The following is a 27,640-nucleotide window of genomic DNA, read 5'->3' as shown; positions in this document are numbered from 1 at the left end:
CTTTGTCTATGCCAGTCAGTTTCAACCTATCTTCCAATGGAATTGTATTTACTTATTGATACATTCTGGCTCTGGGCTCCAGCCCTCTGTAAGGCACTGTGTCTCTGCCTCAGTCTCTCCTTTTGACGTTGTATAGCCATCATGACAAATATATTTTGCTTTAGCATTGATCTGAAAACTCTGTTGCTGCGATCCAAAATTCCCATGGGATAGAAAAACCTTCGTACAAGTGTGTTCAACTGGTAAAAGGAAATATAAAATGTGAATTCTTCTGTTTGTAAAATGTGAACTCTTTGTAAAATACCTGGGAAACCAGTGGAGCCAGAGAAAGATTGCCTCTTTTCAAAATCATGAATAAATGGGCTAAGAAGCTGCAAAGAAAAGCTGTATACAATAAGTTGGAAAATCCATAGGCAGATTGAGGCAGGAAATAAATGTATCTGGTTAGGCAGATTCATGGTTGTCTTTCTTATAGAAACTTAAGGCATCTAATTTGCCCTTTAATTATATAAAATAAATCATACTGCCATATAAGCTATATGCAGGGTCGAGCTGAGGATTTTGTGCAGCATCTGCATGATAAAATCGCTCAGATTCGGGAAGGTCTGGCCACTGACTGGGTATGTCCGGACGGACTGATTGAGGCAGGTCTTGAGAGTGTTATCTGGGAGGAGTTTGATCCTGTGGCTCCCGAGGATGTGGACAGGATTCTGGGATGGCTGAACGCGACCACATGTTTACTGGACCTGTGTCCCTCCTGGTTGGTGCTGGCTTCCCGGGAGCTTACACGAGGCTGGCTCCAGAGGATTATTAACGCTTCTTTGAGGGAGGGTGTCCTGCCGGCTGCCTTGAAAGAGGCGGTGGTGAGGCCCCTCCTCAAGAAGCCCTCTCTGGATCCAGCTATTTTGGCTAACTATCGTCCAGTCTCCAACCTTCATTTTATTGCAAAGGTTGTTGAGAGTGTGGTGGCGCGGCAGCTGCCACAGAACCTGGATGAAGCTGTCTATTTAGATCTGCTCGAGCCCGGCTTCAGGCCTGGGCACAGCACAGAAACGGCATTGGTCGCGTTGGTGGATGATCTCTGGAGGGCTCGGGATAGGGGTTGCTCCTCTATCCTGGTTCTATTAGATCTCTCAGCAGCTTTTGATACCATCAACCATGGTATCATGTTGCACCGATTGGAGCGGTTGGGGTTGGGGGGCACCGTTTTGCGGTGGTTCTCCTCCTACCTCTCTGACCAGTCGCAATCTGTGTTGATGGGGGGCAGTGGTCGACCCCGAGGCACCTTGTTTGTGGGGTGCTGGAAGGGTCGGTCCTCTCGCCCCTTCTGTTCAACATTTATGTAAAGCCGTTGGGTGAGATCATCCGTGGCTTTGGAGTGGAGTTCCATCAGTACACTGATGACACCCAGCTGTACATCTCCACCCCAGGCCACCCCAACGATGCCCTTGAAGTGATGTCCCAGTGCCTGGAGGCCGTGCGGACCTGGATGGGGAGAAACAGGCTCCGACTCAACCCTTCCAAGACCGAGTGGCTGTGGCTTCTGGCATCCCGATATAGCCAGCTGGTGCCATTGCTGGTTATTGGGGGTGAATCACTGGCCCCCACGGAGAGGGCTCGCAACTTGGGCATCCTCCTGGATGCACAGCTGTCTTTAGAAGAGCATATGATGGCTGTGGCCAGGGGGGCTTTTTATCAGGTTTGCCTGATACACCAGTTGCGTCCATTTCTGGATCGGGACTCCGTACGCACCGTCACTCGGGTGCTTGTCACCTCCTGCCTGGACTACTGCAATGCTCTCTACATGGGGCTCCCCCTGGGGTGCACCCGGAGGCTCCAGCTGGTCCAGAATGCGGCCGCGTGGGGGATTATGGGAGTGACAGGGCACTCCCATGTGACACCTCTCCTGCAGAAGCTGCACTGGTTCCCGGTGGTCTTCTGGGTGCACTTCAAGGTGTTGGTGACCACCTTTAAAGTGCTCCATGGCTTAGGGCCGGGGTATCTACGAGACCTCCTTCTGCCACCAATAGCCTCCCACTGGCCAGTACGCTCGCACAGAGAGTGCCCCCTCAGGGTGCCGTCCGCCAGACAATGTCGGCTGGCAATCCCGAGGGGGAGAGCCTTCTCTGTGGCGGTGCCCGCCCTCTGGAACAACCTCCCCCCAGAGATACGCACAGTACCAGACCTCCGGACTTTTCGTTGGGCCCTGAAAACTTATTTATTTCACCTAGCCGGGCTGGCTTGATCCCACTGTTTCAGTTAAATTGAATTGATTTTAATTGGGTTGTTTTAAATTGTGGCCAAAAATATTTAATTATTTTTAAACTGTTTTTAAATTTTGTATGTTCTGTTTTATTCTGGCTGTTCACCGCCCTGAGTCCTGCTGGAGAAGGGCGGTATACAAATTTAAATAAATAAATAAATAAATAAATAAATAAATAAATAAATAAATAAATAAATAAATAAATAAATATATGTATTCCATATTTTAGTGGCCTGATCTGAGTCTGTATTGGAATTCCTACATGTGCATCATGGGCCGAAGATTCTCACTTGTGTTTTGAATGTCCTGTATTCTGGTCTAAATCTTTTGGAGTTTAATGGGTGACAATATCAGATTAGCAACTAAATGTCTTAGATTAACAAAGTTTTCTCCAGTTGCCACAATTTCAACTTTTAGACACAATACAACTTCACTGACAACAATTAGAGGATAGTCATACCATTCAAAACGATCAGCCATTCTTCCATTTTCTATACGGATATAGTCACAGCCCTTTCCTGAAGAAAAAGGATAGAAAAAAAAGTAAGGCACCCCCATAATTCAGAATATTCTATCAATTCATTTGCTTTGCTTTAGTTTGTACTAGCATCAGAGATGAACTTCTTATTAAATGTTGTTGCAATGCCAGAATCTGATCTGGATTTCTGCCCTGCATCTAAGAAAGAACAGAGAATGACAATGACTGAAGGGGGAATCAAAGGCCCTTATTTCTTCTGCTTACAATCTGTGAGGGCTGTAGGGAGAATGGAATGATGTAGATTTGACATCTTCGATCTTACACTGTAAAATGGGACTGAACTTCTTTCTATCTTCTTTTTATCACTGCACAGTGACTTATGCAACTATTATGCTTCTTGCTGTTATTGTGATTATTATATGTTCATCCTGCCTTTTCATAAATGAGTCAAGGCAGCAAACATAGTTATACCTCTAGCTTCTATTTTCTCTACCACAACCACCTATGAGGTGAATTGGGTTGAGAGAGTGACTGGCACCATATTACCCAGTGGCTTTCATAACTAAGATAGGACTACAACTCACAGTCTCCTGGGTTTCAAGATTGGCACCTTCACAGTTATAACAAACTGGCTCTAGAGTATATATTTAATGAAAAGTATTAAGTGAGAAGTAAGAAAGAAGTATGTTTTTAACCTTCCTGGAGACACAGGTAAAGTAACATTTCTTTCCTTGCGGGAGATCCGCAATACTTCCAAAAGACCCTCGTCACAATGTGCAGGATTTTCTGTGCTTTCCTGCATGAATGGCTTCTCCTCAGTAATCTTGGGCCTAGCATCACTAAGATTTCTAAAATTAAACCTCTAAGGTTCTTCCTACTCAATCTGTCTCTCATGATTAGCTTATTTATTTATTTATTTATTTATTTATTTATTTATTTATTTATTTATTTATTTATTTATTTATTTATTTATTTATTTATTTATTTATTTATTTATTTATTTATTTATTTATTTATTTATTTATTTATTTATTTATTGGTTCGATTTATATGCCGCCCTTTTCTGGAGACTCAGGGCAGCTTATAATGTGTTAAGCAATAGCCTTCATACTTTTGTATATATCTGCTTAGTAGGGCTTTCGCACCCCCCCCACCCCAAGTGGTATTCTTTTTTATACAAAGTCAGCTTATTGTCCCCACAAACTGGGTCCTCATTTTACCTACCTCAAAAGGATGGAAGGCTGAGTCAACCTTGAGCCTGGTGAGATTTGAACTTGCAGTAATTGCAGGCAGCTGGTATTACTTATCCGTGCTTTAATCTGCTGCACCACCAAGGCTTTTCTTATGTTCTCCTGCACTCTAGCTTAAAAGTGTACCTCTTTGTTTTTTAAATGTTTTGCCGCTACTAACTAGTGATTAGTAGTGGTGAATAATTACAGTAGAATGGTATATAGGCAGCAAATCCCTTCCTAGGAACATGTTCAGCTGATGCATACATTGCTTTTGATGAAACTTGCACAAGTGTGGTTTTCATATTCCAGAGGGATTAGGTTCATTCATACAGCAACCTTTTGACTGGTCTGCTGAATCCCACGATACTAAATGATCAAGAGTTCTGATATATTCTGATACATCAAGATATATTCTGGAATTCACTATCTGACTCTGTGGTTTCATTCCCAAACCCCCATAACTTTAACCAGTGGTGGGATTCAAGTAATTTAACAACCGGTTCTCTGCCCTAATGATTTCTTCCAACAACCAGTTTGTCAAACTGCTCAAAAAGTTAACAACCGGTTCTCCCGAAGTGGTGCAAACTGGCTGAATCCCACCACTGACTTTAACCTTAGACTGTCTACTGTTGACCTCCCCCCATTCCTAGGAGGTCTGTAAGGGGCGTGCATAAGCACACCAACGTGCCTACCGTCCCTGTCCTACTGTCCCCATTTATTCGCATCCATTTCCTATATTCATAATCATGTTTATATTTATATCTGTTATCTTATACATGCTTGACAAATAAAATAAATAAAATAAATATTCATCACCAAGGAACTTTTAACAAGGTGTGCATCAATAACAAGCTGAGGACTAACTTATAATGCTTTGGTCCTAAAAGAAAATGCTTTCCTCAGCTAATATTTTACGGAATGACTCTTTACAATAAAAAACAAAACAAAACTTTGACATCAAGAAAATGTGTGCAGCTTTTTCCCTAAGCCTTTACTCCTTTCTTCTCTTTCCAGTTCTAAGCTTAAGATCCTGAAACGTGTGCCCTTCAGGTACAAGGATATCATTAGATAAGTAAAGTAGCGCTATGTCCCATTGTTACTAAAGATTGAATAGCAGATTGCAGCTTCTGAAATACAATTCACAATCCAGTAGATATGTCTTTGGTTGCGTATTGAATTTCCCTTCCCAACCCTTACTTCCTGCTGGGCAGGGGAAAGAGTTAGGTGTTTTTAAGACAAAAAGTAGCACTTGGATGCAGTTTGGGAGAAGAACTTCCATCTTCCCAGCAGCCTCTCAAGAAAACTCCAGGAACCTTGAAACAGAAGATGGTTTGATTCAGATTTATATTGAAAGAGGCAGAATGTCTAGCCAGGAATGTATTTGAATTTAGAGGTCCGTTTTTTGCATAATGCTGAATTGTTTCAAAATCACTATAGAAATTAGGGGGACACAATGTTTAAGTTCAGCTTTATGAATACCTCGGGCAGCTTCGCAAGATATAATTTTAATAAGTGTCTTATGATCTCTGATGAGAATGTAATACCTCACTAGTATCTTTGAGGAGATTTTCAACAGAGAGAATTTCAGAATTTCTGGTTTGACCAGAGTTTGATCTTTCCTCTGGAGGTTTTTTTTTCCCCGCCAAAATTTTCCAGTCATTTGGAAGTCCCTCAGTTCCATGAGGGACTTCTCATAGTACACTATAGCTACATCTACAGGCTAGGACTAGAGAGGTTTACATTCCCTTTTTTTCCCATGAAACAATTTGGTAACCTTGATTCAATAACTGGATATTGAAGCAGGATAGAAATTTAAGCAGAACCAAAAAGTACCTCACCAAAAATACTTCAGAGTATCTTTTTCTGAAGACTCTATTCTGATAATGATATTACCATAATACTAGATGTCATATCTCATTGTGATTTAGAATTCTTTGTTTTGAGAAGACTTGCAAATTCTTTTGAGTTATAGATTTTGTGTTCAGTGGTAGTTGTGCAGGAAACTTGGAGCATTTTAGGAAGGTGCTGCCGGAGCTTAATTACTAGGCCACCTTCTAGCTAACTTATTTTTTCTTTCATTGTTTCGCCTTGCCTCTTTAAGGATTTTTTTTTTTTAATGTTCAATTTTATACAAATCTGTTTTGGCATCAGAATTGCAAAGAATACCCAGATCCCTGTTTAATTTCACTTTTGGATAAGTCACTATTGACTGTGTTTGGACAACACAGATTTTAAGAGTGTTTAGATAGTTTGTGACTTTTGACAACCTTTATAGGGCCTGAACTATACTCACTGTGTTTCTCAAGTATTTGTAAACAAGCCAGGACATAAGACCCTTGTGTTTCCATTTTTCTAGATTGAGACAGTTTTAACTTTTACTGTCTTTTCCTTTCCTTCTTTAAAACTATTCATTTCATTCCTTCAGCCACTTCTGTACAAACTTTTTTGGAGTTTAGGCCTTCTGTTCTGCCATTTCAGTACTATTCCTTCCATTCCTCATTTAATCAAAGTTAAGTTCCTCAACTTATGATTTTATTTCACTTGTTGCAATCATTCTGTTCATGTGCCATGAAAAAAGTAGGTCTGCTCAGGTGCTAGCAAATTTCACTGCATGTGTTCCTATAGACTCATCAACATTTTCTGTTTCTCTTGAAGCAAAGAGGCCTCCCGTAATAGTTCATTGAGGGTATGAATACACAGCATTGTCCCCAACCTGTCCCTGTCCCATTGCAAGAATCAGCTCTGCCTGTCATTTCTCACTCTGTATCAAAATGATATTTTCTGATTTCTTCTAGTACTTCAAGTTAGTTACTTAGTTAGTTAGTTTATTATATTTGTACACCGCCCTTCTCCCGGAGGACCCAGGGCGGTGAACAGCCATGATAAAAACAATGTACAACAAAAATTAAAAGCTTATTAAAATAATTAAATCATTCCGCCAAATTTAAAACATCCAACTAAGATCATTTAAAAACCCCCATCAAAACCCAATTTTGATGTGCTGTGCAGTCTCTCTGTGATGCTTCACTACGCAAGGAATCTTTGTTTTTCCCTGGATACTACCATGTTTTCCCCAAAATAAGACATCCCCTGATAATAAGCCCAATTGGGCTTTTGAGTGCATGGCAATAAGGCCAAGTGCTTATTTCAGGGTTCAAAAAAATATAAGACAGGGTCTTATTTTCGGGGAAACATTGTATTAGCTATCTTCCACAGCCTTTCCAATTTAGGCCACCTAACCAACTATAGAAGGAATTTTTTTCGGACTACACTTTGTCAAGTATACAACAGACCTGGCATCAGGCTGCTTATGTACCTGAAAAGGGCAGTTTCATGAATACCTGATCCACCAACTCCTGTATGGCCCAGGGTCATCCTATCACTGAAAAGTGTAAGAATTTCACCTGGGGTGAACAGGTAATGTGGCAGATACTTTGACCTCTCTGGCCCTCCTTATCATCTTATAGAGGAATATCCCATGGAAATAGCCTAGTTTTCCTACTGCATTGTTGTTTAGCACACTCCACAGCCTACTTCAAAGTACACTTGCCACTTTGTGACAGCATTCCCTTGCAAGCTGGAATGAGAGAGACCTGAGCATTTCTTCTAGACTAAGACTAATAAATCTTTGTTCCAAAGTAGCACCATTGGTAGATTGCTAGGCAGGAAAATGGCTCGGAGCTTCAACGATCACCTTTCTTCCTTCCAGAGTTTGTCAAATAGGTAATTTTTGGATGGACATTAATTAATCAGGCCCCTGAAAATTCAGTTGGGTCGCTACAGTTTTCAGATGGCTTATGAATTACTGGTTAGTGATAGCAAGGTGCAAGTTTTCTATACTGTAGCATCATGCTATTTTTCCATTTTTATCTTGTTTTTCCTTATTTTATTGTGGAACAATTATATGATTATTATACAAAACTGTAGGATTGTTTAATGAAAAAATTACAGAAATCATGCTGTAACTACTGGTATCTATAATAAACTATTCTCCTCCCACCATAATTATCTCACTGCATCTAGCATAACTATAAGAATATTATTTATAAACAATGAAGCAAGTTCTGCTCTAGAAAGAAACTTCATAGAAAAAGTTACTTACGTTTACAGACAGGAGGAGGATGCCAACCAGTTGCAGTGCATTTGGAAACCTTTCCGGGGCCTCCAAAGACAAACCCTTCATTACATATTGTTTCAATTTCATCATTGTACATATAGTGATCTCGTCTATATTGAAGGTAGCCATTCGTCACTTCTGGAGGGAAACACTTAATTTCTATGGAGGAATATGAATGAATGAATGAATGAATGAATGAATGAATGAATGAATGGAATAAATAAATAAATAAATAACTTTATTGTCATTGTATGTGTATACACAGTATACCCATAAAATGAAATTCACTTAACACCCAAAGACCAGGTCCATCACACATAATAATCCCCAAACACACCCCACCCACCACAATTCCCCACCCCTAAACCACCCAAACATCCACACAACAGACCAAGTAATACTGTCCAACAGTAATAAAAATAGGTGGTCTATCTTTAACCAACAAGAACATTTATCTGCTCCAGGTCCTTGAGAAACTCTCAATAGGTGAAGAAAGATTAGTTGATTGCAAATGACTTTTCATCATTTTGTTGTTGTTAGTTGCGAAGTCGTGTCTGACCCATCGCGACCCCATGGACAACGTTCCTCCAGGCCTTCCTGTCCTCTACCATCCTCTGGAGTCCATTTAAGCTCACGCCTACTGCTTCAGTGATTCCATCCAGCCACCACGTTCTCTGTTGTCCCCTTCTTCTTTTGCCCTCAATATTTCCCAGCATTAGGCTCTTCTCCAGAGTGTCCTTCCTTCTCATTAGGTGGTCAAAGTATTTGAGTTTCATCTTGAGGATCTGGCCTTCTAAAGAGCAATCAGGGTTGATCTCCACTAGGACTGACCGGTTTGATCACCTTGCAGTCCAAGGGACTCGCAGGAGTCTTCTCCAGCACCATAGTTCAAAGGCTTCAATTCTTTGGTGCTCAGTCTTTCTTATGGTCCAACTTTCACAGCCATACATTGCAACTGGGAAAACCATGGCCTTGACTATACACACTTTTGTTGGCAGGGTGATGTCTCTGCTTTTTAGTATGCTATCTATATTTGCCATAGCTTTCCTCCCCAGGAGCAACCATCTTTTAATTTCTTGGCTGCAGTCCCCATCTGCAGTGATCTTGGAGCCCAGGAAAATAAAATCTGTCACTACCTCCATTTCTTTCCCATCTATTTGCCAGAAATTGAGAGGGCTGGATGCCATGATCTTAGTTTTCTTTTTTAAAAAAAATAATAATCTTTATTTACATTTCAGTTAAAAAGAAAAGACAACACAACATAAAGTGACATACAAAAAACAATACAACAATAAACATACGTACTTCCATATAGTACCTTAATGAACAAATATTCAGTACTATAACTCTAAATTATATTCCGGAGAAGACAGAACAGCTTATATACCTTAATACATCAATTAGGTCTATCCGACCTCACTTATCCTATATAATATAAATTTCTCATGAAATACCATTCCTCATCTAATGTGGGTCTTAGTTTTCTTAATTTTGAGTTTCAAGCCAACTTTTGTACTCACCTTCTTCACCCACATCAAGAGGCTCTTTAGTTCCTCTTCACTTTCTGCCATTAGAGTGGTATCATCTGCATATCTGAGGTTGTTGATATTTCTCCTGGCAATCTTAATTCCAACTTTTGATTCATCATTTATCGACCAGTTATTTATCCAGCCATTTATTGACCATTGATAAATTAATATGGACCTCATTGGGTATCCTTGCCCTAAAGCTGATGCTCTGTTCTCACTTTGCTGCTTAGCAGAATAGAATAGAATAGAATAGAATAGAATAGAATAGAATAGAATAGAATAGAATAGAAATATATTCATCAAGAATCATAAGATACTAACATAAGATAGTCATAGGATACTAATAAGCAATCAAATCATACTAGGAAACAATAAAACAATATAAATCGTAAAGATACAAGCAACATGCTTATAGTAAGAGTGGGAAGAGATAGGTACTAAGAAGGATGAGAAGAATAATAGTAATACAGTGTTAGTAGATAATTTGAAAATGTTGTGGGAATTAATTGTTTAGCAGAGTGATGGCATTTGGGAAAAAACTGTCCTTGTGTCTAGTTGTTCTGGTGTGCAGTGCCCTATAGTATCGTTTTGAGGGTAGAAGTTGAAACAATTTATGTCCAGGATGTGAGGGGTCTGTAGATATTTTCACAGCCCTCTTTTTGACTCATGCAGTATACAGGTCCTCAATGGAAGGCAGGTTGGTAGCAATTGTTTTTTCTGCAGTTCCAATTATCCGTTAAAGTTTGTGTCTGTGTTGTTTGATTGCAGAGCCAAACCAGACAGTTATAGAGGTGCAGATGACAGACTCAATAATTCCTCTGTAGAACTGAATCAGCAGCTCTTTGGGCAGTTTGAGCTTCCTGAGTAGGTGCAGAAAGAACAATCTTTGTTGTGCTTTTTTGATGATGTTTTTGATGTTAGGTGTCCCTTTTAAATCTTGAGATATGATAGAACCTAGAAACTTGAAGGACTCTACTGTTGATACTGTGTTGTCTAGCATTGAAAGAGGTGGTAGTATAGGAGGGTTTCTCCTAAAATCTACCATTAATGTAAAATAAATATATTGTAAAAATTAATATATTGTAAAATTGTAATGTGATTTTACAACACTTAGGGGGAAAAAAGAGAGTGAAATTAGTGCCCAAATGTAAGAACCACCAATGCTGAAGTCATAAGGTGATTTCAGTCTGAGACAAAGATAGCCAACTGATTTGTGGATCAATTCTGCCCTTTGCACATATCTTCAAAATAGATTGAGTTGCCCCCTTGTGGGACTATCACCCAAATTTTCCCTAAAAGAAACAATTACTTTTTCTACACTTTGTGCCTTAGACACAAACAGTCTTGATGAATTATGTTCCTCTGTCCAAGAAATGCTACATGAAACATTCATTCCTATTTGGCCCCACATTTATTGCTGAGTCATATTACTTATAATAGATTGCAGACTGAAGTAAATGTTTGCCTCAGATGATCTTCAGAAGAATAAAGTCCTTCTTTGAAGAAAGACATTTCTAAGTCTGATTAATTAAGATTAAAGGAAGTATAATATGCCATTTGACTCCACAAATTCCAGGAAGCCATGAATCCTGAGTTTTTAATTAATCAAGGATTATTAAAATGTTGAAATTATAGAATTAATGGCTCTTTTTCAGTTATCCCTTTAAAACTAATCATAGCTAGTTTAGGAAATCAATTCAGTATGATGTAAATAATCCATAGATCTAGACTAAAATTGAGGCAATATTTTCTTTTACTTGTTAAAAAAAGGAAGGATGAGTCTTCTAAGACAATGCTTGTTATTCTTGCTCTCCGTATGTCTGATAAAAACGAAATCAAATAAAGACATACAAATACTTCTTTCCCTATTTTACCACAAGGTTTTTAACCAGGTCAGATTGATTGGAGCTGCAATTCTAGGCATGCATAGCAAGAAGACTAAAATGTGTGTAAGATTTCGAAACAACCATGACCATTAGAATCACATACAGACCTTCACATTGAAGCTTTGTACCCCATCCAGTCTCAGTACATAAGGCATCTTGTCTGTCAACATGTGAGTATCCTTCATTACAGGAGAATCGTATTCTCTCACCTTCCTTATAAATGATCTTTGGAGATAATACGTTTCCATTTTCAATATAGTCTGCCTGGCAAGTTATTTCTAACATAAAATACAAATAAGAGGTTTTTTTCATTAATATTCTGTTTATTCACTTGAATTAAAAAATGCTGTATTAGTAAAAAGATTAAAGAAGAAAGAGATATTTTTCTAATTTTAATCTCATTTTTCATCCTAATATGATTCAGGTAGAATCAGGTTGAATAAGTGGTCTTTTTCATACTCATTGGGATGAATAATAATAAATCTACTATTTCACAATCAAATGAAATGCCTTCAGCCTCAACCAGTTTCTTCATGTTAATATTAAACAGAAGTGGGGAGGGGGCTGAGCACTGCAAAGCAGTATCTGTGGACTAGACTTCTCCTTCCATGAATGCTGACTAAAACTCTCCCAGAGGAAGGAGAAGTACTATTACAACACAATGCTCCCCAATCCAATCTTTGAAGCCAGCCCAGAAGTTATCCCGATTAAAAGCCACTAAAATACCAAGGAGAGAAAGGATGGCTGCATCCTATTCTCACCACAGGTATGATCAATTACATTTTTTTTAAAATACAATTTTTATTGATTTTTTTTTTACACAAATAAAATATAATAACAATTCTGTTTAACATCGGATTCGCAGTATTTGTACATATATACATGAATAAGTGTCTGGTGTCATTTGTACTATACATTTCTAATTGATTTCTGCACCTTTTATTTCTTCCTTAATTCTATCATCTATCCATTTGTACCATCTTCCCCACACAGTATCATAGTCCAAATTTTCATCATCATTTATCTCATGAGTTAATTTACTTATCTCTGCACACTCTAATATTTTGTTAATTATAAGGTCGTCTGGTGGTAGGTCTTTCTTTTTCCAGTATTGAGCGTATGCTAGTCTGGCAGCTGTAGTTATATGTATTAGGAGGTGGACCTTTTCCTTTACGTACCCTTTCTTTACCATTCCCAGGAGAAATATTTCTGGGTTCAGATCAATGTCTTCTTTAAGTATGTCTTTCAACCATCTCCAAATTTTACTCCAGTACTTTTTTGCTTCGGGGCATGTCCACCATGTATGAAAGAAGGTGCCATGACCATGGCCACATTTCCAACAATTTGGCTGCGCATTGGGGAACATCTTTGCTAGTCTTGCAGGTGCCAAATGCCACCTGTGAAGCATTTTGTAGTGATTTTCCTTATATGTGGCTGCTCTAGTTAATTTATAATTTTTATTCCAGGCTTCTTCCCATTCATTAAAGTTCAAACTGTGTCCAATATTTTTCTCCCATGCTCTCAATTGATTTCTAATTATATCCTCGTCTCTGTCTTCCTCTAATAAATAGTTATACAGCTTGGCCAACGCTTTTTTCCCTGGTCCCATCAAAATTTTATCTAATCCCTTATATCCTAATTCCAGGCCATACTCTTCTTTATCTTTCTGGTATCTTGATTTTATTTGCAGACAATCTAAGATTATACCTTGATCTCTCAGGGCTTCATTTGATTTAATATTTCCCCCTCCATCGATAATATCTTTGTATCTGCACAATTTCTCCATTCCCCACCTGTTGGGATAAATCATTGCCTCTGCCGTGGAAAGCCAGTTTGGGACTTTTGAATAGTATCTCTGCCTAATTCCCACCCACGTTTGTATTAGGGAGTCTCTAATTTTATGCCTGTGGAAGTAGGTTTTCTTTTTATTGTCTTTGTCCCATAGATATGCATACCACCCTTTCTGTAGGTCATGTCCTTCTATTCCTAAGATTCTCTTATTCTCCAAGGTGATCCAATCCTTTATCCATATCAGCTTTGCTGCTCTGTAATACATTTCCCAATTTGGGAGTCCAAATCCTCCCACATTCCTTTTTTCTTGTAGAATTTTGAGTGAGATCCTTGATTTTTTTCCCTCCCAAATAAATTCCCTAACGGTCTTATTTAATTCTGAGAAAAACGTTTTCTTTAAAATTACTGGTAAATTTGGATATAAAAATAAAATCTTGGGGAGGATGCTCATCTTAATTGCCGCAATTTTGCCAATAAGTGATAACTTGATCTTTTTCCATCTATCCAGATCTTGTTTTAATTTATTAATTAATGGAGTATAATTATCTTCTTTTAGAGATGAGCACCTTTTGGATAGCCAAATTCCTAAGTATTTTATTTTTGGGACAACTTGTAAGCCCAAGGTTTCTTCTATCTCTTTCTTCTGCATCTCAGTTACATTCTTAGTAAGTATTTTGGTTTTAGATTTGTTCAATTTAAAGCCTGCCACCTCTCCATATTTACCCAATTCCTCTAATACTTTTTGTCCAGATATTAATGGATCTTCTAATATTAACGCCACGTCATCCGCAAAGGCTTGCGTTTTATAAATCTCTTTTCTAATTTTTAGGCCTTTGATTTCCTCGTTGTTTCTAATGTTTCGTAGCAGAACTTCCAGAGCCAAAATAAATAATAGCGGTGACAAAGGGCAGCCTTGCCTTACACCTTTCTTAATTTGAAAAATTCTTGTCCTGTCACCATTTACTAAAATGCTCGCCCTCTGATTGTCATAGATAGTTTTTATCATTTTTTCAAAGTTTTGCCCGAATCCCATTATTTTAATTTGCTTGGTCATAAAATTCCAGTTTAGATTATCGAATGCCTTTTGGGCATCCAAAAAAATTAAGGCCAGCTGCTTTTCTGGATGTTCTTCGTAGTATTCTAGAGTATCTAGTACAATTCTCAAATTGTCCCTAATTTGTCGTCCCGGGAGAAATCCATTTTGATCTTTATGAATCCAATTATTTAATATTTTTTTGGTTCTTTCTGCCATTATACACGTAAATAGTTTGTAATCAGTGTTTAGAAGTGAGATCGGTCTATAATTTTGAATTTTTTTGGGGTCGGCACCTTCTTTCGGCAGTAGTGTAACATGAGCTTCCCTCCACGAGTCAGGAATTTTTGAGCCTGTCAAAACCTCATTGAAAATTTCCATTAATTTGGGTTGTAGAATTTCTTCCAATTTTTTATATATTTCTCCTGGGAATCCATCTGGGCCAAGTGATTTATTGTTTTTGAGTTTGGAGAGGGCTTTTTTAAACTCTTCAGTTGTTATCTTAGCATTTAACATCTCCTTCTCTTCCTCTGTTATTTGCGGGAGCTCCGCCTTTGCCAAATATTGATCTATTTTTTCCTCCGAGGTCTCCTCTTCTTTGTATAGGGATTCATAGTACTCTCTCGCTCTTTCTAGTTTATCTTCTTCTTTGTTTAAGAGATTTCCCTCAGCGTCTTCTAATATCTGGATTGTCCCTTTTTCATTTTCCTTTTTTAATTTATAGGCCAGCCACCTGCCCGATTTATTTGCGTTCTCAAAATAGTGCTGTTTTGTTCTTTTTATTTTTTGGGCTAGCTCTTCTTGATCTAGAATATTTAGTTTATGTCTCCACACCATCCAATTTTCTTTTGCCGCAGTATCTCCAGGCATTTTCTGGAGTTTCCTTTCTGCTTTATCTAGCTGTTTGATAAGATCTTCCCTGGATTTTCTTTAGCCCCCTGGAAATAAAATGGAGAAATGTAAAGAGAAAGAAACAACAGAGATGGAGGTTCAATACAAAACTATTATGTGACAAAGAGTGCGTAGAAAAACTGAAAGGAGAAATAAAGACTTTTTTTGGAGAAAATGAGAACCAAGGGACACCCCGTGAAATAGTATGGGACACAATGAAGGCCTATTTGAGGGGGGTAATAATATCCTACACCGCATATAAAAACAAACTAAAAAGATCAATTACATTTTAATTCTGTACTCAGGTCTGAAATCTGACTGAAAAAGTCCAGAACTTCCTCCACAGTTCTTTGAAGCAATTGCTTGTTCTTAATAACCTTCCCCAGGAAGAGTAGGTTGGGACAATATGAGACAATATTTGTCCAGTTAATAGTGGCTTCTTGAGAAAAGAGTACACTGCTGGCTCCTTAAGTGAAGGACCATCTTCTTTCTCAAGTAGGAATTTACTTGGAACCAGAACCCAACCATGTCTCACCTGATAGGAGGTCTTAGCCTACCAGGAGGAACATGGATGCATGTATAATACATGGATGTATGTATAATACATGGATGTATTATACTGATGGCCAAACTACTGGTTAGGATTAATAGGTTTTAAACTCCTCCCAGACAATGAAACTAGACTAAGTCTCAATTAGTTCCATGGGGATACATTGTTTCTACTTGATTTTGCTGAGCTGGAGGTGGAAATGGTGTCTTCGTTGTGGGTGTGAAAGTGAAAGTTGGAAATGAAAGTGCTTGTTAACAGATTTGTGCTCAGAGACTGGATTTAAACTGCTGGTATTTGAGAGCTGGGTGTAGAAAAGACTATCTTGCTTGATAAATTACAAATAAATCTGAGAAAGCTGTTCAAAAATTCTTTTAAAATAATATGGCTTCCAAGCAAGGAGTTTCTGAAAGTGGTGGAGGCTCTCTAATGGTGTCAGAAATGACACAGAAACTGAATCACAGAGCCAGGACAATTTTTTTTAAAGACCTTACAGAATTTATAAAGGAAGCCATGAATAACCAAATTGTAATTATTAATAACCTAACAGCAATCATAGAACAAAAATTTATAGAACCGGTGGAGGATATAAAAGCAACTGAGGATGTTTTTGAAGGAAAGCACAATGACAATGTAGGAGACATTTTGACTAAAACAGAGAAGCTGGAACTGGCTGGCTCTCAAAAATCTTCAAACTTTCTTCCTGCCCTTTTGGAATTAACTGACAGAACTTTTCAAAAATATAATTTGGAGCAGAAAGAAGAAGAAACTGACCAACCCTACGAAGTTTCGGAGGATAAAGAAGATTTGGCAGAGGCTTTCACACAATTAATTGAAATGCAACAACTGGACTTTTCTTTGCAAACTGATCGAGTTAATTCTTCGTTCTATGAACTGACTGATTATATAAGCAAGAAGAGTCGATATGGGGGCTCTAAATCAGAGGAAATGGTTCCAAGAAAGGGACAAGTTTTAAAGATACATCAACCCCCAGTTAAAATTCAAAACCTCCTCAAAATAAAAGTAGGTGGGAGGAAGAAAGATTGGAAAAAATACAGAAAGAAAGGAAGAATGGAAGATTAACTTTCTCTGGTCTAACTATTGATGTATTAATGATTAATTATAATGATTAAGTAAATGAATTAAGAGTTCAATTAATGATTAATTAAGGTTTAATTATTGTTGTATTAAGATTTTTTAAAATATTTGAATATTGAGAACAAAAGTAGGAGGAAGAGTCAAATGATTAAGTAAATGAACTAAAAATATCTTACAGATGTATTATGAGATTTTTTAGGCTTTGAATGATCTACTAGTGTTTGTTAATGGTTTTTTTTTAAAAAAACTTAGGGCTAAAGGATTACATGTTATTTTGACTTTAAAGGGAGGTTGATAAATAATTTGTAGAAGGGGAGTTAAGGGTTCTAGGGAATTGTAATGTCTTGCATTAACTTAGCATATTTTAGCGTATGTTTGGTAAAATTTATACCCTGTTTTTCTTCTGGGAAGTTGGGGGAGGGGGGAGGGAAGGGGGGGTTGAAGGTTGGTTTTACAAATGTTTAAATAGATAAGTGAAAATGTTATTTGTTTGAATTTAAAAAAATAATAAAAACTTTTTTTTTTTTAAAGAGTTCTGATATATTCTGATACATCAAGATATATACTGGAATTCACTATCTGACTCTGTGGTTTCATCCCCAAACCCACATAACTTTAACCTTAGACTGTCTACTGTTGACCTCACCCCATTCCTATGAGGTCTGTAAGGGCGTGCATAAGTGCACCAACATGCCTACTGTCCCTGTCCTACTGTCCCCATTTATTCACGTCCATTTCCTGTATTCATAATGAGGTTTATATTTATATCTGTTATCTTATACATGTTTGATGAATAAAATAAATAAATAAAAATAAATATTCATCACCAAGGAACTTTTAACAAGGTTTGCATCAATAACAAGCTGAGGTCTAACTTATAATGCTTTGGTCCTAAAAGAAAATGCTTTCCTCAGCTAATATTTTACGGAATGACTCTTTACAATAAAAAACAAAACAAAACTTTGACATCAAGAAAATTTGTGCAGCTTTTTCCCTAAGCCTTTACTCCTTTCTTCTCTTTCCAGTTCTAAGCTTAAGATCCTGAAACATGTGCCCTTCAGGTACAAGGATATCATTAGATGGGGCGGGGGGGAGTTTTTCGACCAGAAGCGCTGCGGCGAGACAGTTTGGGAATTTGCAGGCTCCGATGAGCTCCGCAAAAACCCAGACTGACGAACCGCTGCCAAGGGGTCTTTGGACCGGAACTGTCCTATAGGGATGGGGGTGAAGGAGAGGCACCTCGGAAGACCAAGAGGAACAGACAAGTTCCTTGATGGTCAGAGCTAGCTCTCTATGACTTGGTGGCGGGGGCGGCAGCCATTGCGGCTGTCACAAAGCTGGGGCAACCGGACTGAGCATGGAGCAGGAGTGGTGAATTGAACAGAGTTTTTGGAGCTGGGTGAGTGTTAGCCAACTCATAATAAGGGGAAAAAAATTTAAACCTGAAGACCCCAGCGAGAAAACGGCAGTTAATAAGCATGGGGAGAAGAAAAGAGGACATTGGAGCGTATTTTTAAAGAGACAAAAAAAGAACTCAAATCGAAAATTGAACAAAATGATTTGGAAATAACATGGAAAATCTTTAAAATGTAAGAAATTACCCCAAGATTGATTAAATGCCCTTGAAGTGATGTCCCGGTGTCTGGAGGCCGTGCGGATCTGGATGGGGAGAAACAGGCTCAGGCTCAACCCATCCAAGACCAAGTGGCTGTGGTTTCCGATGACCCGATATAGTCAGTTGACGCCATCGCTGACTATTGGGGGTGAATCGCTGGCCCCCACGGAGAGGGCTCACAACTTGGGCATCCTCCTGGATTCACAGCTGTCTTTAGAAGAGCATTTGACGGCCGTGACCGGGAGGGTTTTTCATCAGGTTCACCTGATTCGCCAGTTGCGTCCCTTTCTGGATCGGGACTCCTTACACACAGTCACTCATGCCCTCATCATTTCCCGCCTGGACTATTGCAATGCTCTCTACATGGGGCTCCCCTTGAGGAGCACCCGGAGGCTCCAACTGGCACAGAGTGCGGCCATGCTGGTGGTTATGGGAGCGACATGGAGCAAACTCCCGATGAAGTGAAGGACGATCCTGATCTCCGGTGAGAGAAAAGGGCCCTGCAGAGAGGGCAGAGGCCCTATTGCCATGACAGAGTGCTTTTGGGGGAATGGAGTGGAAGCGGCACTGGCGGTAAAATAAATAAATTGGACTGTGAGAAAGGAACGGATTGTTCCCTCAGGATTAACGCTGAAGATTCGGGGGGCGCAAGGCTTATTTTTGGCTGGAAGCGGCAGATTGGTTTTCTTGAGTAACTTGGAGGCGATATTGGAAGATCGGAGAGATCGGGTGCTGAGTGGCCTGTTGGGTCGGATGGGCGCTGCTTCCTCTTAATTTTGGCTGCAGTTGGAACTTCCTTAGACTCTACCCCCTGCTTTATTATTGCTGCGCTTTTTAAAAGCGATTTGACAATTAGCTGGTAAGTGCTGGAAGAGCTACTCCTATCGACCTTTCCCCTGACTTGGAGGTGGACTCGGTGGTCACTAAGACATTTTAACATGATTACTACTATGGAGAATCATACTTGAGTATAGAAAGAGTGGCGAGGAACGTCTACACAACGGGAGAACTGTAATACTATAGCCGAACAGCACTTCCTCTTTTGAACTCCCTTGTCACGAGTAGCTTTGCTCTCTCTACTAACTCTTAGATCATTTTATTAATGGACTGAGTGAAACTATAAGTAATTTGTTGGGGTATATTTGTTTTGGAAAATTAAGAGTTAAATTTATTGGTGTGAATTAATATTAAGTGGAGTAATTGATCTGATTAGAGTATTAATAAATTCTAGAGTAATAATTAGATGATTAACCAATTTAATATTAAGTAGATTAATTGATTAGTAAATTAAACTGATTAATTAGTATTAATCATTTGGGAGTACTGAAGGGGGGATAAGAAGTAAAGTAGATAATTGACTAAATAGCAAAGTAACTCGTTAACAGACTAGAATATTGATTAATTATTGGGATAGTGTAGAGCAATAACTAGTACCTTTGGGCTTATCTTAGTTATATGTTACTTTGGAGGAGGTTCCTCTGCTTAACAGAAATGTCTAGCTCCTCAACTAAGACCAGAAAGAAGCTCCCGATATCAACAGCATCTATGGCTACAATTACGACTCCTCCTACTCTGCATAAATCTCTAGAGATGGTAGCTGTGGCCGAGAAGACTTCTACCCTCCAAGGAATTCAGAATTTATTATATGCTATACAGGAAACTATGACAAAAACCCAGGAGCCCACCATGAAGGACTTGGCTGAATTGAAATAGGAGATGGGAGGCATGCAAGGGGAAGTGAAACAAATCTCTGAGAGATTGAATGATGTGTGTGTGACAATGGAAAAGCCAGATCCAGGAAGTAGCTACAAAGGTGGAGAAGGTTGAGGAGGTGATAGAGAGGCGTGAGTTGCGACAGCTACTGGTTAATAAGCAGCTTGAAGATGATATAATTCTGCTTGAGATGGAGAAGTCTGCCCACATCCTGAGATTTCAAAACATTAGGGAGGAGCCGGAAGAAAACTTGGAAGATAAGATGGTTGAGATGGTGGTAGGGATGCTGCAGAAAGACACGCAAATGGTGCACAGTGGTATTGATGAATGATTCCAGGTTTTTACATCATTTACAAGGAGACAGAACCTCCCAAGGGAAGTTCATGTAAAATTTAGTAAGAGATCATTACGGAGGAAGTATACCAGAGATCGAAGGACCAGGTGATAAAATACGCTGGTAAACAGGTCACCGTTTTGAGACAGGTGCCGAAGAAGGTGCGAGATCGAAGATGAAACTTCCAAGCACTGACAACACAACTACGAAAATATGATGTGAGATATAAGTGGCTACTTCCAGATGGGCTTTTGGTGTCGTGGCAGGGGAAGAGAGTACGTCTTGAAATCCCACAAGAAACTGATGAGTTTCTTGAGAGTGAATTTTCAACTTGGAAAAGGGAAGGAGGAAGGGAAAGTGAACACTGGTAGATAGTAAGGGTCAGGAAGGAGGACAGGAGGAGAAAGGAGCAGTAGGAGTAAGGGAAGGAGAAGAGGATAGCAACCAACGGGTAATCAGACAGACAACTAGAGCAAAGAACGCAGATAAGTAAAGATGGGGGAGGAAATATGTTTGTTCTCGTTAAATATAAATGGTTTGAACGCACAGGTGAAGAGAAAGCGGGTTTTCAAGAATTTACTAAAACTGAAAACGGATGTTATATGTCTCCAGGAAGTGCATATTAAAAACAATGTGAATGTGTTTTGCAATTTCCTGAACTTGGTAAGCTGTATGCTATGTTAGCTGACGAGAAACAAAGAGGTGTGGTCTTTTATGTTAAGAATTGCCTGGAACCTAAATTAATTTATATGGATGATGAGGGAAGAATTCTAATGTTGGAGATACGTATAGGCTGGCTACAGGTCCTCTTGGTGGGAATATACGCCCCAAATAATGGACAATCTGATTTCTATCAAAAGGTGTATCAAAAACTTATCGATTTGCAATATGATCATATAGCTATATTAGGCGATTTTAATGCAGTAATTGACAGGGATTTGGACTATTTATTGGGGAACAGTCAAAAGAGAGAAAATAGGAGAATACTTCTGAAAGTATGTGCAGATATGAGGGATGAGTTGGGTCTTACGGATATATGGCGAGTGCTTCACCCTCAAACAAATCAATATACCTTCTCTCCCCGGCATAAATCTTGGTTGAGGCTGGATATGATGTAGGCAACTACAGATTTAAAGACCAGAACTGTAGCGACAGAGATAGAACGTAATACCTGGGCAGACCATAGTCCATTATTGGTTAGGTGGAAGAGAGATACAATCAAAAGAAATAAGAGGTGGATGTTGAGAGCAAGTATTTTAATGGAGATAGAATTTCAACAAATGGTAAAGAGAGAAATGGAAGCCTTCTTTAGGGTCAACGATAATAAGAAAACCTCGATACAGATTTTGTGGGATACGGCAAAAGCCTATATGAGAGGGTTAGCGATTAAATATATAGCAGGGGAAAAAAGACAGAAATTTAAGGAGAGGGAAATGTGGACAGTGAAGTTGCGGACTGCAGAGAGGAATTTACAGATTAACCCACTAGATGTCAAAGCTAAGGAAGCAGTAGACACAAGTAAACATCAACTCATACTACTAGACCAGGAGGAAATAGCATATAATCTTAGAATGGCCAGACAGCACCATTTTGAACATGCCAATAGGGCAGGTCAGTGGCTTACTTGTAAACTACAGAAGGAAAGGGAAAGTAGGTGGATAGATCAATTACAGGACAAGACGGGAGTCATATGGGTAGATAATGAATGGAAAAAAGGGATCGCACAGGAATTCTTTTCACAACTCTATGCTAATGAGCAGGTGCTGGGTGAGAAAATTAAGGATACTTGGAACATTCGGACCTTCCAAATTTCCCGATTCAGTCAAGGACCTGTTGAATAAGGAGATTATGGAAGGAGAGATAGAGATTGCGATCAAGAGGCAGAAGGCTGGTAAAACCCCTGGTACTGATGGCTTATCTGCGGAGATTTATAAAACTTTTACAGATCTGTATATAAAATATATGAAGGAAATTTTTAGTATGGTATTGATGGAGTCTAAGGCTCCCAAATCATGGCTAGGGGCCTATATTTCTTTAATACCAAAGGAAGGGGTGGACTATACTTTGATACATAATTATAGGCCCATCTCACTTTTAAACGCCGTCTATAAAATTTTTGCAACTGTAATGGCAGCTAGATTTAAGAGATACCTTAGTGAATTCATCCATATAGATCAAAATGGTTTTCTACTGGCCAGACAGTTGAAAGATAATGTACGGATCATAATGGATGCCCTGGAATATTACGAGGCCCACCCTGAGAAGCAGGTGGCGTTCCTCTTTTTGGACGCCCAGAAAGCCTTCTATAGGGTCAATTGGAATTATCTTATATCACCATTGAAATATATGGAGGCTGGCGATCATTTCCTGAATGCAATCCAGGCAATTTATAGTCAACAGAAGGCTAAGAATTGGTCAATAGAGAAGAGTCGGAGGAGGTGAAGATAGCGAAGGGAACGAGACAAGGCTGCCCACTCTCCCCATTGTTGTTTATATTCATGCTAGAACCTTTACTTAGGTCAATAAGACAAGAGGTGAGCATAAGAGAATTAAAGATCAGAGAACAAGAATACAAGGTCCAGGTGTTTGCGGATGACCTGGTCTTTGTTCTGGAAGAGCCACTAACCTCTGGTGGGCAACTTATTGACATAATACAGAAATGTGGTGAAGTGGCTGGATTACAAATAAATAGGAAAAAAACAAAGATCATAGTTAAAAACATGACGGAAATACAAAAATTAGAACTACAAAACAGTTTGGGCCTCCAGGTAGTTCGTAAAGTTAAATATTTAGGGATTTGGCTGTCTGATAGATGCTCCTCAATAAAGGCGGATAACTATTTAAAATTAACTGAGCAACTAGACAAAGATTTGGAGAGATGGGGCAAGATACAATTGTCATTAAGGGGATGGATAGCCTCAATTAAGACCCACGTAGTGCCCAGAATTTGTCTTTCAAATGGCCCCAGTTAGACTGGATAAAACCTTTTTTAGGAACTTGGACAGGGCCACAAATAGATTTATTTGGCAGGGCAAGAAGCCTCGAATTAAGTTGAAAATGATGCAGAAACCGACTTCCTGTTTGCTGCTGGCCGCCGCCAGACGTTCCTTTGGGATCGTCAGCTTCCACTGCCTGTCAGAGCCGCCTTCACAACGGAACGGCGGCTCGAAAAAACTCCGTTCCCATGAGGAAACGGAGATAGAGCCGGCAGGGGTGGGTAGAACTCTCTGCAGAGTCCCAAAAGTTTTTCTTTTACTTTTGGGATGGAGCGGATGAGATGCCCCATATCCCCAGCCGCTGCTCCGGGCTTTGGGAGACCTCTGCTAATGCAGAGCCAGGCGTCAAAAGCAAGCCTGCGAATTTGACAGATTACTCAAAGAAAATGTGAGCTGGACCTGTAATACTGAAGCGCAAGTATTTTACTTATCTTTTAAAAATTACTTAAGAGAATAGAGGAAGAGAAAGAGGAAAAAAGTTTCTTTTTAAAATGGCGTCTGCCGCGGCTGGAGAAGAGTTTGAGAGGGAAAGTTCTTCCGTTTTTTATTATTACAATGTAGCGGAATAAATACCACTGGCTACATTTGTAGACAAAACTCCGCTCCTGTTTTTGTTTTTCTCTTTTTCCCCTGGAGGCCGGATTGTTGCTGGCTGGAAGTCTTTTGTCTTGTTTTTTTTTCTTTTCTTCTAACAAAGCCTGCTTAGGCGGAAACATGGCACTGAGGCTTGTGAAGCCAGACAAACAAATAGGTGGGGGTGATTCCCCCACTAAGAATTTAAAGGAACAAGTTTTAACTCTTCAGTCCCAGAAACCTGATTTTAATATAATAGAATTTCTCTTAGAGGAGATTGAAAGAAGGGATGAGATTGTGAATCAGCAACTTGAAAAATTTAAGCAGGAAACTAAGGAATTGGTGAAATCCAAGTTTGACTTTTTGCAGCAAAAATTTTTAAAAGTGTCAGAATTCATGATTCGGTTGGATACAAATACTAATTTACTAGAGTCAAAAATGGATGAAATTCAAGATAAATTGGACAATAGAATTCAAAAAATTGAAAATGATTTGTTAAATATTCAGGATTATAGTTCAGAAGAAAAATTTAAAATGGATGCTGACCAAAAGTCTGGTAATGTAGAAAATCTGCAACAGAGGATTGAAAAAGAGGTTCTAAAGATACAATATAATTTCACAGAATATGCAATAAGACTTAGAGGTTTGCAGGAAAATAACAGAGATGACTTAAGGAAAATATCTTCTGAATTTCTAGCTGGGATTTTAAAGATTCAACCTGAGGAAGTGTTTTGTAGGATTGACAGAGCTTATCGAATAAACTCCTGGACTGCCAAGCAAAGGCAATTGCCTAGAGATGTGGTAATCTATTTTTCAGATAAAGAAATTAGGAATAAAATTGTGCAAAATTCCTTCAATTCTAATTTGCAATTGTATGGAAGAAAGATTTGGATTTACAAGGAACTCCCACCTAAGATATTAATGGAAAGGAAGAAATTTGGCTTTTTGGTGTCTGAGTTAAAAAGGAGAAATATTCAATTCCGGTGGGATGTCCCAGTTGGTATTATATTGAGATATCAAGGAGAAAGATACCAGTTAAATACTGTTGAAAGAGCGGAAGAATTTTATCAAAATAGGTTGAAAATGAATTTAACGTCTTCAGATATAATACAGGATAAGCAGAAGGAGCTGGAACTAAAGACAGAGACTGTACCAGATAAATTGCCTTTGGATTTATCGGATACCCCAGCTGGATTATCTACAAATTTGAGAGAAGTGCCATCTGATTTTAATGTGATGACTTATCAAGGCAAGGACAAGCATGGAAACCAATTAGAGGATACACAAGGGATAAAAAAGAAATGCGAGACACAAAAAATTAGGATGGAAGTCAAACCCACAAAAAGAAAACAAAAAAAGAAATAGGTTGTACAAAAATAGAAATTTCTAATCCAAGCAACAGTGAAGCCAGTGATTTTAAAATATGAATGATTATGTGAAAACATAGAGGAGGCGACATATTGGTCAATATCATCCTGAGGATAGTGGCAGATCTCTGCATTGCCGTAATTTTGGGACATGGAAAGAGCCTCAAATTGATGGTTTTGAATTATCTACTTTGAAACTTCTTTTTGTGTTGATAAATATATTATAATTATCTTGAACTATAAGGCAAGAGAATCACATTGGGACATGCAGAAGATCGGGTTGTTACCCAATACGATGATGGAAATTAATAATCCTGATGAAACCCACAATTATTATTATATGGAATATAATTATAATGTCACTCGGGTGGTTGTTTTTACTTTTATATATATAAGAAGATGTTTACTACTGATGGGGGCAGATATGATTGGAGATCTTGAATAAACTGTTGCATCAGCAAGCTATGTTACCCTATTATGGATGTTGGCTTTAACAATCCAGTGGAAAGACTACAAGAAGATATTATATGGACTATAAATTTAAAGTTATTGTCTTTTCTTTTTTTATTTAGATATAATGGAATATATATATATATATATATTTTTAAGTAGTGTGGGCAGTGAATTAAAGATATCAAGAATTGTTGTGTATGGTAAATTTGTAAGACAGTGGGTGAATAAGCTAGCTACAGACTGATTAGTTTAAGAAAAGGGATTTTTAAGTGATACATTTAGGGGAGTGGAGGAAATGGATAGAGTGGAATAAATGTTAAATTAGATTTTATGGGGAGCCCGCTTTGAAATGTTACTAAAGTAGGACTTATCGTATAGTCTTAAAGTGGAAGGTGGTTTCGAATTGTTGCAATAATGTATAGATATAAAACACTATTATGCTAAATTAGAAGTTATTTTATAATAGTTATAGTATAATGTGTTTGTTTTTTTTTTGTTGTTTTTCTCTTCTTCTTTTCTGAAATGTATGGATAAAGGGGGATTTATAATACTTTTAGTAAGTAAAGGTCAGTATTTTGAGGAGGGAGTAAGTAATCTGTTATGAATTAGGGGTTTTTTTTGTTACGAAGAAGTCACAGGGGGGGAAGGGTGGGGAGGGGGGGTTAGGGAGGGGGGGAGGGGGGGGGAAAAGGGGGAAAAATTTGTATTTGAAAACCTTTTCAATAAAAAAAAAAAAAAGAAAATGATGCAGAAACCGAAAGAACAAGGTGGGTTGGGGGTCCCAAATTGGAAGTATTATTATAATTCGGCGGTTTTGGTTTGGATCCGTGAATGGATTACACTACAAGAGAGACATCTGTTAGCAATCGAAGATCACGATCTCCAACAGGGGTGGCATGCCCACCTATGGTGGGAAAGAGGCAAACCCCCAGCATATTTTACGAAACATCACATGCAAGGAGTCCTGATTGAGAGTTGGATGGAAATTAAGAAAACATATTATAATAAGGTACCACTCTAGGTTTCACCTGTGGAACCTGTGATCTATCCGATTCTGTATAATCCAGAGAAAAAATTGACCTACAAAGAAATATTAGATATGAATGGGAAGTTAAAAGCCTTGGTAGTACAGTGGTCTAAAGCACCCTGTTATTAAGACCAGCTGCCTGCAATTACTGCAGGTTCGAATCTCACCAGGCTCAAGGTTGACTCAGCCTTCCATCCTTTCTAAGGTAGGTAAATTGAGGACCCAGTTTGTGGGGGCAATAAGCTGACTTTGTATAAAATATTGGACTATTGGACTATTGTAATGCTCTCTACATGGGGCTCCCCTTGAGGAGCACCCGGAGGCTCCAACTGGCGCAGAGTGCGGCCACGCGGGTGGTAATGGGAGCGTCATGGCGCTCCCATGTGACACCTCTCCTGCGTGAGCTGCACTGGCTCCCGGTGGTCTTCCGGGTGCGCTTCAAGGTTTTGGTCACCACCTTTAAAGCGCTCCATGGCTTAGGACCTGGTTATCTACAGGACCACCTACTACCACCAATAGCCTCCCACCGGCCAGTACGCTCTCATAGAGAGGGACTCCTCCGGGTGCCATCAGCCAAACAGTGTCAGCTGGCGACCCCTAGGGGGAGAGCCTTCTCTGTGGGGGCACCTACCATCTGGAATGAGCTCCCCCCAGAGATACGGAGGATCCCGGATCTGCGCACCTTCCGTCGCACTGT

General features: G+C 39.0%; 1 pseudogene across 1 annotated transcript in view; it reads right to left on the bottom strand.

Annotated features, from left to right (window-relative positions):
• Window positions 1–27,640, bottom strand: part of LOC132711449 (complement factor H-related protein 2-like) — a 73,965-nt pseudogene that overhangs the window by 7,607 nt on the left and 38,718 nt on the right. The window contains exons 7-9 of the transcript XR_015733171.1: window positions 11,613–11,783; window positions 8,076–8,249; window positions 2,724–2,781 (exon numbers count right to left, since the gene is read on the bottom strand). The product of XR_015733171.1 is annotated as a complement factor H-related protein 2-like (transcript). The remainder of the gene's footprint in view (window positions 1–2,723; window positions 2,782–8,075; window positions 8,250–11,612; window positions 11,784–27,640) is intronic.

This window comes from Pantherophis guttatus, chromosome 3 (genome assembly GCF_059756535.1).
Source record: "Pantherophis guttatus breed Tessera chromosome 3, ASM5975653v1, whole genome shotgun sequence".
Taxonomy (NCBI): Eukaryota; Metazoa; Chordata; class Lepidosauria; order Squamata; family Colubridae; genus Pantherophis; species Pantherophis guttatus.
The sequence above is the reverse complement of the archived record's forward strand: the minus strand, read 5'-3'. Positions and strand labels throughout refer to the sequence as shown.